The sequence below is a fragment of the Carcharhinus amblyrhynchos genome, chromosome 1 (genome assembly GCF_965287045.1).
Source record: "Carcharhinus amblyrhynchos chromosome 1, sCarAmb.v2.hapA, whole genome shotgun sequence".
NCBI classification, from domain to species: domain Eukaryota; kingdom Metazoa; phylum Chordata; class Chondrichthyes; order Carcharhiniformes; family Carcharhinidae; genus Carcharhinus; species Carcharhinus amblyrhynchos.
In genome coordinates, this window is record NC_137324.1 from 61,619,578 (window position 1) to 61,632,340 (window position 12,763).

Here is a 12,763-nt window from a genome sequence, read left to right on the forward strand (position 1 = left end):
GGCAGAGATTTACACTGGTTGGTTCACAATATCTTCTGCAGTAGATGAACATGCTACTCAGATGTAAAGAACAATGCTAGGGAGTTTGCTCATGAACAGAGAATGGATATGAAAACTTTGGTAAATACTTTACTAGCATACAAACAGGGCAACACACTATTAGGAAGGTAAGTGCGCAATTTTTATTACGCTATCTATACTTACTGTGCTTTAAGAGTTAACAATGGCTTATAAAACAAAATTATAAGGATCCACAGATTGACAGCAAGAGTTTTGAGAGGCAGTCCAAAATAGGAAATATTACATATTCCAACAGAAAGAAACTAACTGCAGAACTTACGCACACGCAGCACGGGCGACACAGTGGTTAGCACTGCTGCTTCACAGCCCCAGGGTTCAATTCCGGCCTTGGATGATGGTGCGGAATGCTCCCCCCATGTCTGCATGGATTTCCACTGAGTGCTCCTGTTTCCTCCCACATTCTGTAACTGTGCAGGTAAGGTTGATTGACCATGCTAAATTGCCCCTTAGTGTTCCAGGGTGTGTAGGTTAAGGGGATCAGCATGGTAAATACATGGGGTTACAGGGTTCGGATTTGGGTGGGATGGTTTATTGGAGAGTGGATGCAGACTTGCTGGGCCAAATGACCTGCCTCTGCACTGTAGGGATTCTGTGATTAATTGTGAATCAGACACACAAAACATAAATCACTTATTCAAAAATGGCTAAATTGACATTGATGACACTGCCTTAAATAATTTGTTAATGATTCGATTTAGTACATGGACTACAATAATCTAGACACATAGGCATCAGTCTGAGTTTAGCTGCAATCTTCTACATGGTCAAGTAACTTGTCAACACTCAGCACCAAAGTTCATGCAAAAATGAGCTTGTAGGCAGATACTGGGAAGTTACCAACATTTGTAGAATTGTACTCAAATATGAATACTTGACTTCGTGAAATAAACTCTACCGTACTAACAAAGAAAATTACAGCAGAGGAACAGGCCCTTTGGCCCTTCAAGCCTGCACTGATCATGCTACCTGTCTGAACTAAAATCGCCTACCCTCTCGGAGACCATATCCCTCCATTCCCATCCTATTCATGTTTTATTTTAATCAAGACTTCCCTTAAAAAAGTCACTATCGTATCTGCTTCCACTACTCCCCCAGCACTGGGTTCCAGGCATCCACCACCAACTGTGTAAAAAAACTTGCTTCGTACATCTCCTTTAAACCTTGCCCCTCGCACCTTAAACATATGCCCTCTAGTAACTGACTCTTCCACCCTGGAAAAAACTTCTGACCATCCACTAGTTTAATTGTTTTCCAAAGCAGTAGTTTATCCTTTGGTGCATTACTGTCACAATTTAGAATGATACAGTGAACAAACCCATCCCCCACTTCAAACAAAATGTCAGCCCTTTTTAGAAGCCATTATATCATAACACATTTGATCAGCAGTCTTTGTTGAGGAAGGTCCATTTTGGAATAAATTCCATAAATCGATGAATGAGAACTATTCTGAACATATTGAAACCACTACTGCATCAGTGGCTGTATACACGCAACTTGATATTATTTCTAGGACATAGAGCAAGCATCAACTTCTACACTGTTTACTTGTAAAATCATGCAAATCAACATTAATCAATTTTAAAATGTTTTAACTTTAGGATTAATTTATTATCTTTAAAGTGCTTTAAAGTTATCGACAAATCGACTAGCAGCCTTCCTATCACAAATGTCAACAGCTCTATCAACTTTTGCTAAAGCTGATAAATAAAAATAGTGCACAACCTTAACACATGAATACATTCCTGTTCACATATTTAACATATTTTAAGAAGGGAAGAAACTCTGAACTCTGACAATGTTTAGCTATCAAATCTACTGTCTTTAGATTGTTCCACCCAAGAGGTTAACTCAAATGACTTACTGCATTTTTGAAATGCTGACAATCAATGATAAGGCCTGCATAGCTATATCACTTATTCCATACCCTGTCACACAATGTCAGAAAACAGGATGTCTATAACAAGACAACCAGATTAATGCCTTACTTTAAAACCATGAGAGCACGAACTCATCTAATGGTCACCATATCTTTCAGATTACAGCCAGTGGCTTTTTTCAATTGCAGAGCCGTATACTTTTTTGGAGGAGCATGAAATATTCATAAGGGACTGCTCTTGTAAAACGTAAGTAAAAGGACAGTGATCATAAAAGCATTCGGTAAAAATGTCAGTTTGAAGGAATAAAATGAGATGAGCAGTGTGTCTAAAAGTCTAGCCAGCCACATTAATACTATGGCTACAAGAACAGGTCAGATGCTGGAACTCAGTGGTGAGTAACTCGCCTCCTCATTCCCCAAAGCCTGTCGATCTACAAGGCACAAGTCAGGAGTGTGATGAAATACTCCCCACGTGTCTGGATATGTGCAGCTCCAACAACATTTAAGATGCTGAACAAATGTCCAAGATAAAGCAAAAGCTACTGAATTTCAACATGATTAATGTCGTTAAACAAAAGAGATTTTCTTTTATGAAAATGGTACTTCTTTAACGGAGGAGGAATTCAAGTATAAAACTTGGGTAATGCAAAGACAATTTACAGTACTCACAGGGAGTGATCACTCTAATTTTCTTAAAAACATTTATAATATTCACTCATTAGAGCTACCGATTTAATTTATTCAGCTCATGTACTCATGATCAACGACACAAATTAATTTGTCAACTTTGTATGCCATTAACTTTCATTATTCAAGCTGTTTGGAGTATAGCTGCCTGATAAAACTAAAAGTCAATACACAATGTACACATGAATTATGGTTATTGGTTCCTCAATAAACTGAGTTAAAAAGTTACTACGGCTCAGACAAGTCAACATGATCTAAAACGTTTGACCTCCAGTGTCTGGATAGCTGTAGACAGGCAAGAACCTACTGAGCAACAAACTGTTCTGAACTGTCTTATAATCTCAAACAGCACATTACACCATGTATGTTACTGCTCAAGAGTCCAACATCATCTCTGGGATGTGAGCAGTGCTGCAAGGCTTGCATTTATGGCCAATCTCTGATTGCTTTTGTGAAAGTTCGTGGTGAGTCACCTTCTTGAACTGATTCAATGGAATCAGTGGGTGCAGGGAATTTCAGGATTTTGATCCAGTAATAGCAAAGGGATGGTAATATTAAGTCTCTTAACATCCTCCTCACCACTCACATTCCCAAGTTTCATGTCATCAGCAAACTTGGTTCCTTCATCAAAATCATTGATATATATTGTGAATAGCTGGGACCAAAGGTGATCCTTCAATCACACGTCATTTCTCTTCTGCATTTGCTGAGACTATTAGCAGCAAATGTGGGAGAGAAAAGCCTGTGATTGGCAGAAAACTGAACCCAGTGCTGGTGAGTGTGTTGGGGATGGGAAGACACTGTGGGGTCTGGGGGAGGATGACGCGCACGCCTGCATGTTTACGAGACAGTGTGCGAGAATGTTGCAAGGGAACATAAGTGTTGTGTGCAAGGTAGAGAATATGTGCGAAAATATATGAAAGATTGTTACTGAGAGTGAAAGAGTGAGTACATGAAAAGGGAGAGAGAGTGAATGAATGAGAGTGAAGGAGAGAGAGAGAGAATGAAGAGGTGTTTCCACTCCAAGGTTTTCACTCACTCTTTCCCTCACACAACACATACCCCCACCCGCTCACTATCGGCAAGGGTAAATGAATGAGCACATTGGACTAGACTGTGCCAGAAAACACATATTTTGAACCTCTTGTACGCTAATGGTTATTTTTATAAACTATTCTTTCTTTAAACATCAATTTATTTCTTTGATTTTCATAGAGTCATAGAACCCTACAGTGCAGCAAGAGGTCCTTCGGCCCATTGAGTCTGCACCAAACACAATCCCACCCACTCCCTACCCCCATAAAACAAATTTCATCACACTATTTAACACTAAAATTAATCAGTTTGATCATAAAACTGCCTAGCTATGATTATTTTGGTTCATTACTGTAATTAAAACTGTCCAAACTTAGAAACTGAGTTGAAAAATAGAACCTTGTATTCCATGTGCGCATGCAAAGATTCACTGTTCTACAAAAACTTGCATTCATTTAAAATACAATTAATTTATCAAGAGTATGGGGATGTGCAATGGAAAATGTTGTGCTATGCATGTATATCTCAGTTAATATAGCAAAAAAGTATCAAACCTTTTCAGTATGGATAAATGCATAACTGTATTGACAAGACATTGGCTGAAATTTTCCAATTAGCATTGGAACAGTTCCAACTGATGCTCACAGAAAAAAATACACATTCTTTTCAGGCTAGATATTCGATGCTAACCATTTTCTAAAGCCTCTATCATAGAAAACCAAGCAGGCCTCAGATCAGCGCAAGAGGGGGAAAACCATGTCTCCTTTTTAGAGCACCAGCTACCATATTGTGTAAGAAGTCTCACAACACCAGACTAAAGACCAACAGGTTTGTTTGGAATCACGAGCTTTTGGAGCACTGCTCCTTCATCAGGTGACTAACCTGGATGAAGGAACAGCGATCTGAAAGCTCATGATTCCAAATAAACCTGTTGGACTTTAACCTGGTATTGTGAGACTTCTTACTGTGCCCATCCCAGTCCAACGCTGGCATCTCCACATCATGGCTACTGTGTTCTGGTAAGAGATTAAATGTCCCATGTGTTAATTTGCTATTTCCAGCTGTTTCACAGTAGAAACTGAGATTTTCGGTATCCACAATTATTAAATATCCCATGACTAAGACATTTCTAAATCAAATTACTTGAAATTCTTTGAACAAACAGGCTGAGACGAGGGAAAATTTGTGAGTTTATGATTGCCAGAAGCGGAGAAAATAAAGCCCCAAGATTCCATGGTTTTAAACAACCAAAACAAACTTTACTATACAAAAGTCAGAAAACATTCTACAATTTCTTGTAGAATTAACAGGTAAACAGTGGTTGAATACACACTGAATATTAAATACCAGATGTGACCAAGACAGATCACACGGATTTCTCAGCAAACTACCCAGATATCAGTGATCACTTATAGTCACACAGTCTCAATAAAATTATCTTCCTAATGAGTGATTTCAACTTTTCACTTTCAAAGATCTAAACTCTGAATTCCCTTGAAGGCTGCTCAAACTCTCTCAACAACTGTTTACTTCCCAATGGTTCAATCCCTTCTTCTGAGACTGCATTCTATGGAATTCACAACACTATTTGCCCTCCTCTAATTACTGACGTAATTCCTGCTGTTTTGCAGACTGCTAGATTCACTGAGCTGGCATTCCCCCTGGGTTTTTCCAATTCCAATTTCCCATCTGCATTGGCTCCTGGCCTTCTCTGACCACCCCCCCCAAACTGCCTAGAGCATAATAACTGCAGTACCTTTTGGTCGCCAGTCTCTTCCCGGCTGTAGGACGTTCACTCTTCCAGAAACACACAGGTAAACAGAAACCAGAGAGCCTTAAGCTCCACGCATCATCATGGTTCTGATCAATCTTCAAACTGATCTCCAAGCCAGTGATCACCCCTTCACAATTTCTCCAGCTATGTAAATTCACCTGCTATTTTGTAGCTTTACCTCTTCTATTCTGGTTCCATTAAACAAACATGAATAACCTTCTCAAATGCCATTTTCTTTTAGGTGTTCTGGCAATCTTGAAAGGCCAGCATTTAAGTTACCACCATCTCAATAATCTTCCCAGAACTGAATTATTAACACGTGCTTAAATGGAATGCCAGTGTATGTGTCCCACTTGTAAATAATTTGTTGATGGGACATGGGTGTCACTGACAAGGCCAGCATGGACTTTTTAAATATTAATTCATGGGATGTGGGTGTTACTAGGTTGGCCAGCATTCATTGTCCATCTCTAATTGCCCTTGAGAAGATGGTGATGAGCTGCCTTCTTGAACCATTGCAGACCTTGTCATGTAGGTACACCATCCCGAATTGACTTTGAACTGAGTGGCTTATGAGACCATTCCAGCAGGCAGTTAATAGTCAAATACTTGCAGACATTGAGTCACATGCGGGTCAGACCAGGTAAAAATGATAGATTTTGTTTGCTAAAGGACAGTAGTGAACCTGGTGGATTTTTTACAATTGATGATAATTCATGGCACTTCATTTCTAAGACTAGCTTTCAATTTCAGCTTCTATTAATTGAATTAAAATTCCATCAGTTGTCATGGTGGGATTTGAACTCATGTCCCCAGTGCATTAGCCTGGACATCTGTATTACTCTCCTTTCCTAATAGCAATGTTGGTGCACCTACATGACAAGGATTGCAGCAGTTCAAGAAGGCAGTTCACCACCAGCTTCCCAAGGGCAACTAGAGATGGGCAATAAAAGCTGACCTACCTAGCAACACCTACATCCTATCAATTTAATAAAACGTGCAGTAACAATAACACTATGCCACCATCCACAATATATAACTGATCTAAAATTACCAATGGCCATTTCTTTAGTTGCCTAGAGCCAACACTGTGAAATTCCCTGCGTAAAATACTTCCATAAAAATGAAACTTTGGCCAAGATTCACGTTTATCAATATTTTCCTGTTTGGCTTGCTATCTCTTCTTGAAATATGCCTAAATGAAGTGTTTTGGAGTGTATTATCGATATAAAGGTAGCATATAAATGTTGTTGAAGTGATAGGTTATGAAACATTTCTTTGCACAGAGGACTGCTAGAGTGCAAGGCAATGCATCCTTTAAAGAAAAACTGGATAAATATTTGATGTGGAGGATGATGTGGGGCCAAAATAGGGTGGTGGAATTTGTTTTGAATCCACACAGGAAGATTCGCTCACTGCAGTAAACCTCTATACGTCCAGTGATATTGCTGGGCCACACACACACAGACTAGATATGTATTGAAACTACAGAGCTCAAGAGAAATTATAACATTGTAACTCTTCATATATAATCTGCCTGAAAGTTGCCCTAGTTGATGTTTCGATGATATTCATTTTTTGTCATCCTCAGTTGATGACTGCAAGCCCTCTTTATTTTTTCCTCCTTTATTATCAAACAGCCCTGTACTTTCTCAGTACAATTCCTGACACCTTTTTCTAACTTGCCTGAACAACTCATTATCTACTCATGCTGAGCTACCAGTCAACAGCAGTTATCAATTACTATTCTGTTGCCCTTCGTTGCTGCCCATATGGTTTGCACCATTACCTAAGTCCTTTAAATAGCACTTATGTCATCCCTTACCTAAAGTGCAACTCTTCCACCTGTATCCTGTAAAGATGCCCATGTTAAAGGATACATCTTAACAAAACATTCCTGATTCTTTTTTTGTTTTAGCTTTAACTTTTCTTTGTTTCTTATTCTTCAATAATCTTTTAGCTCAATAAGTTCTTAATTCAGTAGTTCACTTCCCAGGTTTCTTGCCTTAATATATGTTTTAAACCTTATACTGCAAAACCTCTGTTTCACCATTGAACATTTCTCAATTAGATCCAGAATGTTTACTTGATGAACAATAATCACTGAATATCTTTGCTCCTTCTCTGAGCAAATCGACTTTAATAAATCCCAGTTACTATTTTGTTTCCCTGAAACGTACATGACACCCCATGTCACCAAGCACTAATTGTTCCTTCAATAGTCAATTGACTTATCCTTTACAGCTGACCAACTACCTATAAGTTCAACTTCCTCCTTTATGCACCTTTTTGGTAGTTTTCCTCTCTACAGTTATCTTGGTAATTTTCTCCATGCCACAAGATAACACCAAAGTAAGCCAAAGACAGTAACTTTGCTATGTGGTCTTCCAATTACCCACAAGGGGTTTTCACGTTTTGTTTCTCAGGTACTCGGTCCACAACATAATTCATATGTAATATAGTTCAAACCAACATAACTTTCTTTTAAATTCAAGATAACTTGTTTGCTCCAAATACTAATTTGCCAGGTATACAGTTAATAGACAAGGGAAACCTGCAGCTGAGTGAAATAAAAATCATATCTAAGAGGCATGCTCTGTTGATCTGATGACCAACCACATTATTATTTTGGAGAATAATAAGGTATAATCCCTCATGTCTTCCAAATGGTAACTGAATAGCCCTTTTTTGAACTATTTTCATTAGAACCTACCCAATTAATGTAGATTTAGGAATAGTTATTAGGCTGAGTGTGTGAGAGCAGCGTGAAAGTGCACATGAGAGCGTGTGTGTGAGAGAGAGAGAGAGAGAAAGAGAGAGTGTGCGATTAGAGGGAATGCGAGTGAGTGAGAAAATTGAGTTGGTCGCCTTAACACTTAGGTTAGTTTGGGTGAAGATCTATATAAGCCAATAGTGTTCAAAGAACAGGTTATGCAAATTGCAGTAATATATCGGTCTGGTCATATCAGTGGTACAAGGACTTCAGTCTTAATGGGAACCAATTCCATTTGAACACTTTAACCCATCATTGCTCAACAGTATATGTAGATGTTTTTCATTTAAATAAGTTACCTGAGATAATGATTAGTTGGACAACACGCACATCTAATGAACTGAGTAAAGCAGGCACACATGAAGAATTTTTGCAGATAATCACCATGAGGCAATCACAGTCCATACATTTAGTAGAGAAAAACAAGAACATCTGGTAATGACTGGAAAAATGAGAGCAGCAGAGCAAGATTGCAAAGGAGGAAACACAACAGCAATTAAGAAGCAGAACAGGTGTAAAATTTGAGAACACTATTAAGATGTTGATTGCTAATAAAGCATCATGAACTTTGGTGCTGATTGCCAATGTTATAAAACCTGGCACCTGAAGAACCTTTGTAACTCTCAATGTTGTATAAGATCGTTTCCACTGATAGTCAATGTGTGCCAAGTAAATATTTTCCTGCTGAACAATTTCATATTTTCATTCATTCCCACAGAAAAATCACCTGACGATTATAAAACTAAAAGGTATACAATCTGTGATGGAATTCAAATCTATACAGGGAAGTCTGAAATCAGTGAACAAAATTCTTGCCATTTTCTTTAGAAATCACAATTTCTAAAATGACAACGGAATATGCATGCAGATCATTTCAAGATATCATTAAAGATTATTAAGTTGCAAGTCATTCAAACTTTTTACATGAGGAATGTGTTTTTAAAATGCAAGGATTCCAGTTATGGACAGATTTGCAAAATAAATAATTTCACGCCAAAATCACATAGCCTTTAATCTATGTCTGCACAGCATCAGACAATGGTCTGAGAGCATGGATGGAAGTAAATTAACCAGCTTCCAAAAGAATTGAGAAAAAAAGGTGCAATACAAGTAACCAAACAAGTTCCAAATCTAGATCGATATCTCAAGTTTTTTGTCTAGTTTATGAATGAACTACAATTCTGGATAAAATATCCAATATTTTAGTTTTCTATCTACAAGTGTACTCAAATCTTTTTCTTCACAATCATTCTGTTTAGGCAGTTCCATGGGATCAAGGATGACTTGTTTCCACTCTAGTTCACTGAGTTTGGAGGTGGCTAAGTACAATGCGTGATCTGCAGACTCTGCCACATGCAAAGCAGGTGGCGCTCGGAGTGTCGGGTAGGACAGTTGCTGGGAGGATTATCTGCTCACTCCACTGCCTCAACTTCACCTTGGTATGCTCCCGACCATGTCTCTCCTATGTTCAGTATCTTCCCAAATTAAGCTTCTCCATTTTGGGCAGTCATAAGCTATGGACTCCCATGAGTCAAGGGGGACATTTGACCTCTGCGAGTATTTTGAGGGAAAACCTGAAAACATTTCCGTTTGTCCTGCTGCGATTCCCCTACAATTACCAAGTACTAAGTAGAGCTAAAAGCAAATTATTGCACATACTGGAATCTGAAAACAGAAAATGCTGAAAAATTTTAGCAGGTCTGATGGTATCTGTGGGGGTAACCACTGAAATTTTATCCATCTGCCATGGAATCAGAGCGGGTGAGGGGCAGACAATGTAAATGTCCGTTGACCTCAGGCAGGAGTTTCCTATTTTGCTCCAGCGGAACTGGTTTTGAGCAACTAAAGCCTCAATACAAGGCAGGTCAGTGTGGGACAGAACATTGGTGGTAGACTGCCTTTCTTGCCACCGGGATCTAGTGAAGGCACTGCCAGTGATACTTTACAGTGCTTTGAGATGCCTGTTGTAGGTGGTCCAAGTCTTTGAACCATTTAGGAGTGTGGGGATCACTGTTGCCTACTAAATCAAGATCTTAGCCTCTGGTTTGAGATGCTGACTCTCAAATACTCATTTTTTCAGTTGGCCAAAGGCTGAATTGGCATATTGAAGGCAATGGTTCCTTATATTTATATTTTCCTTATATCATTCCTTATATTTGTCCTCACTGAGAGGAGGTTCGCAAGATATGAAACTGGTCCACATTTTCCAGAATCTAGCCACTGATCTGAATCAACTGGGGAAAGTATTATATTCAGAGAGTATAATTTTCCAGGTGTCGCTGGTCTCGATGGACAATAAAGTCATAGAGAAATACAGCATGGAAACAGTCTTTCAATCCAACTTGTCGATGCTGATCAGTTTCCTAAACTGAACTAGTCCCATTTGTCTGCATTTGGCCCATATATCTCTAAATCTTTCCCATCCACGTACCTGTCCGAGTGTACTTTAAATGTTGTAATTGTATCCATCTCAACCACCTCCTCTGGCAGCTCAAGCTGTACATATTTTCTACTTACTCTCTTCTTGCTATTATAATTTTTTTTTAGACATTTAACTAATAAGATCTAGATTTAGACAAGTGAGAGTAAAATTGAGTGGCAAGGTAAGTTTTTTTACTGCTAACAACTAAAATAACTTTATTTGTTCCTTTATTTCTCATACTTTCACCTTAAAAAAAATACAGATAAAGCATAGACACTGGTTGAATTGTAAACCTTGATCTCTTTGGTGAATGGGAGAGAAACCATTTTAACAAATAATTAAAATGTTATGTTATCTAAAAATAAGTTTGGACAATTTCAATTCAGATTATGGAGGCATTTTAACTCAATTATAATGGAAATATTATTGACGATAAAATGGTCAAATACTTTAAAAAGCTGGACACAAACATATTTGCTAACATATATTAGATATTTTGAGAGATTAAAACGTTTAATTACTTTTGCACTTTGCAGTTTACTTTGTTACTTATAACTGAGTCAATGAAATAAGTATATATTCTGTCTCCAGCTATTTCTAACTAACAAGTGGTCATGTGTTTCACATGACAGCATTTATTACAGAAGCTATAATAGCAGGATGTTTTACTTCCCAAAAAAGACCCTGAGATCATCAATGACTTTACATGCATAAGATAAAATCAACTTAGAATAAATGCATTTTATCTCACTGTAAAAATGTTGTAAACAATTGACCTTTTGGGGGAACCTGTCTTAGCAAATGTTGTAAGAAAATTTTGAACAAATTTAGTTAGTAATTTAGCATGGTTAGTAATATACCTACCTGTAAAAAATAGTGCCATGTAACTTTTAATGCATTATGTAGATACAAATCATTTTCAATCCACTAATTGGTCTGATGCACGTGAGTTACGACTGATTATCTATTTTGATTCTAAAAATGAAACACATCTATATATTTATCAAAATACATGCCAGATTGGTTAAAGTTACTTATCTGCTGCTTACTAATTACTTTTTATATATTTAATTCTATTTTTAAGATAACTACTCAAAGAATATTAATATTTTACATTCAATATCCCTCTCTATTCAAAACTGCAAGCAAGTAATTTGAGACAGTTGCATAACCTTAGTGGCTATTGTACCACTTATCCCTAACGAAGAAAATCCCCATGAAATTAAAATTACAGTGGAATGTTAGTTTTTGAAAACAAAAACAAAATTTATTTCACACAAATTTTAAGTATCATTTATTCAGCAGCAAATTCAAGAGCCAATCATTCACAGCAGATAATATCTTGATTAAATCCCCATCTTTAATTGTTACAGATTTCTCCCCTTTGCTATTCTTTTGTCCAATATTTGATAGGTTTTTCTAGGAAGGAAAAATAAATCACATTTTTATGGTGCTTTTTGTGACATCAGAACCACTTAAAGTGCATCACAGTCAATGAAGTACCTTTTGAAGTGCAGTCATCATTCTAACATAGCAAACAGGGCAGCCAGGCACTTAAAATCAGCAGCATGAAAAATGCTAGAACATACCATCAGGGACACAGTAGTCATAAAATGACTAAACAGGGTCAACATAGAGTTATGGAAGGGAAATTGTTTTCTCTAAATTTGGGCGGCACGGTAGCACAGTGGTTAGCATTGCTGCTTCGCAGCTCCAGGGACCTGGGTTTGATTCACGACTCGGGTCACTGCCTGTGTGGAGTTTGCACATTCTCGGTATGTCTGCGCGGTTTTCCTCCGGGTGCTCTGGTTTCCTCCCACAGTCCAAAGATGTGCGGGTTAGGTTGATTGGCCATGCTGAAAAATTGCCCCTTAGTGTCCCGAGATGCGTAGATTAGAGGGATTATGGGTAAAATATGTAGGGATATTTTGGGATTGTGGTTGGTGCAGACTTGATGGGCCGAAGGGCCTCTTTCTGCATTGTAGGATTCTATGATCTATGATCTAAATAATCTTTTAGTGTTCTAAGGGTGTAACTAGTAAGATGGCCAAGGAGGAAACCTGTAGATATACTGTTTTTGGATTGTCCAGAAGCATTGGATTAGGTGCCACATAA

General features: G+C 38.0%; 1 protein-coding gene across 2 annotated transcripts in view; it reads right to left on the minus strand.

Annotated features, from left to right (window-relative positions):
- arl15b (ADP-ribosylation factor-like 15b) overlaps positions 1-12,763 on the minus strand; it is a 272,877-nt gene that overhangs the window by 39,358 nt on the left and 220,756 nt on the right. The window lies entirely within an intron of this gene.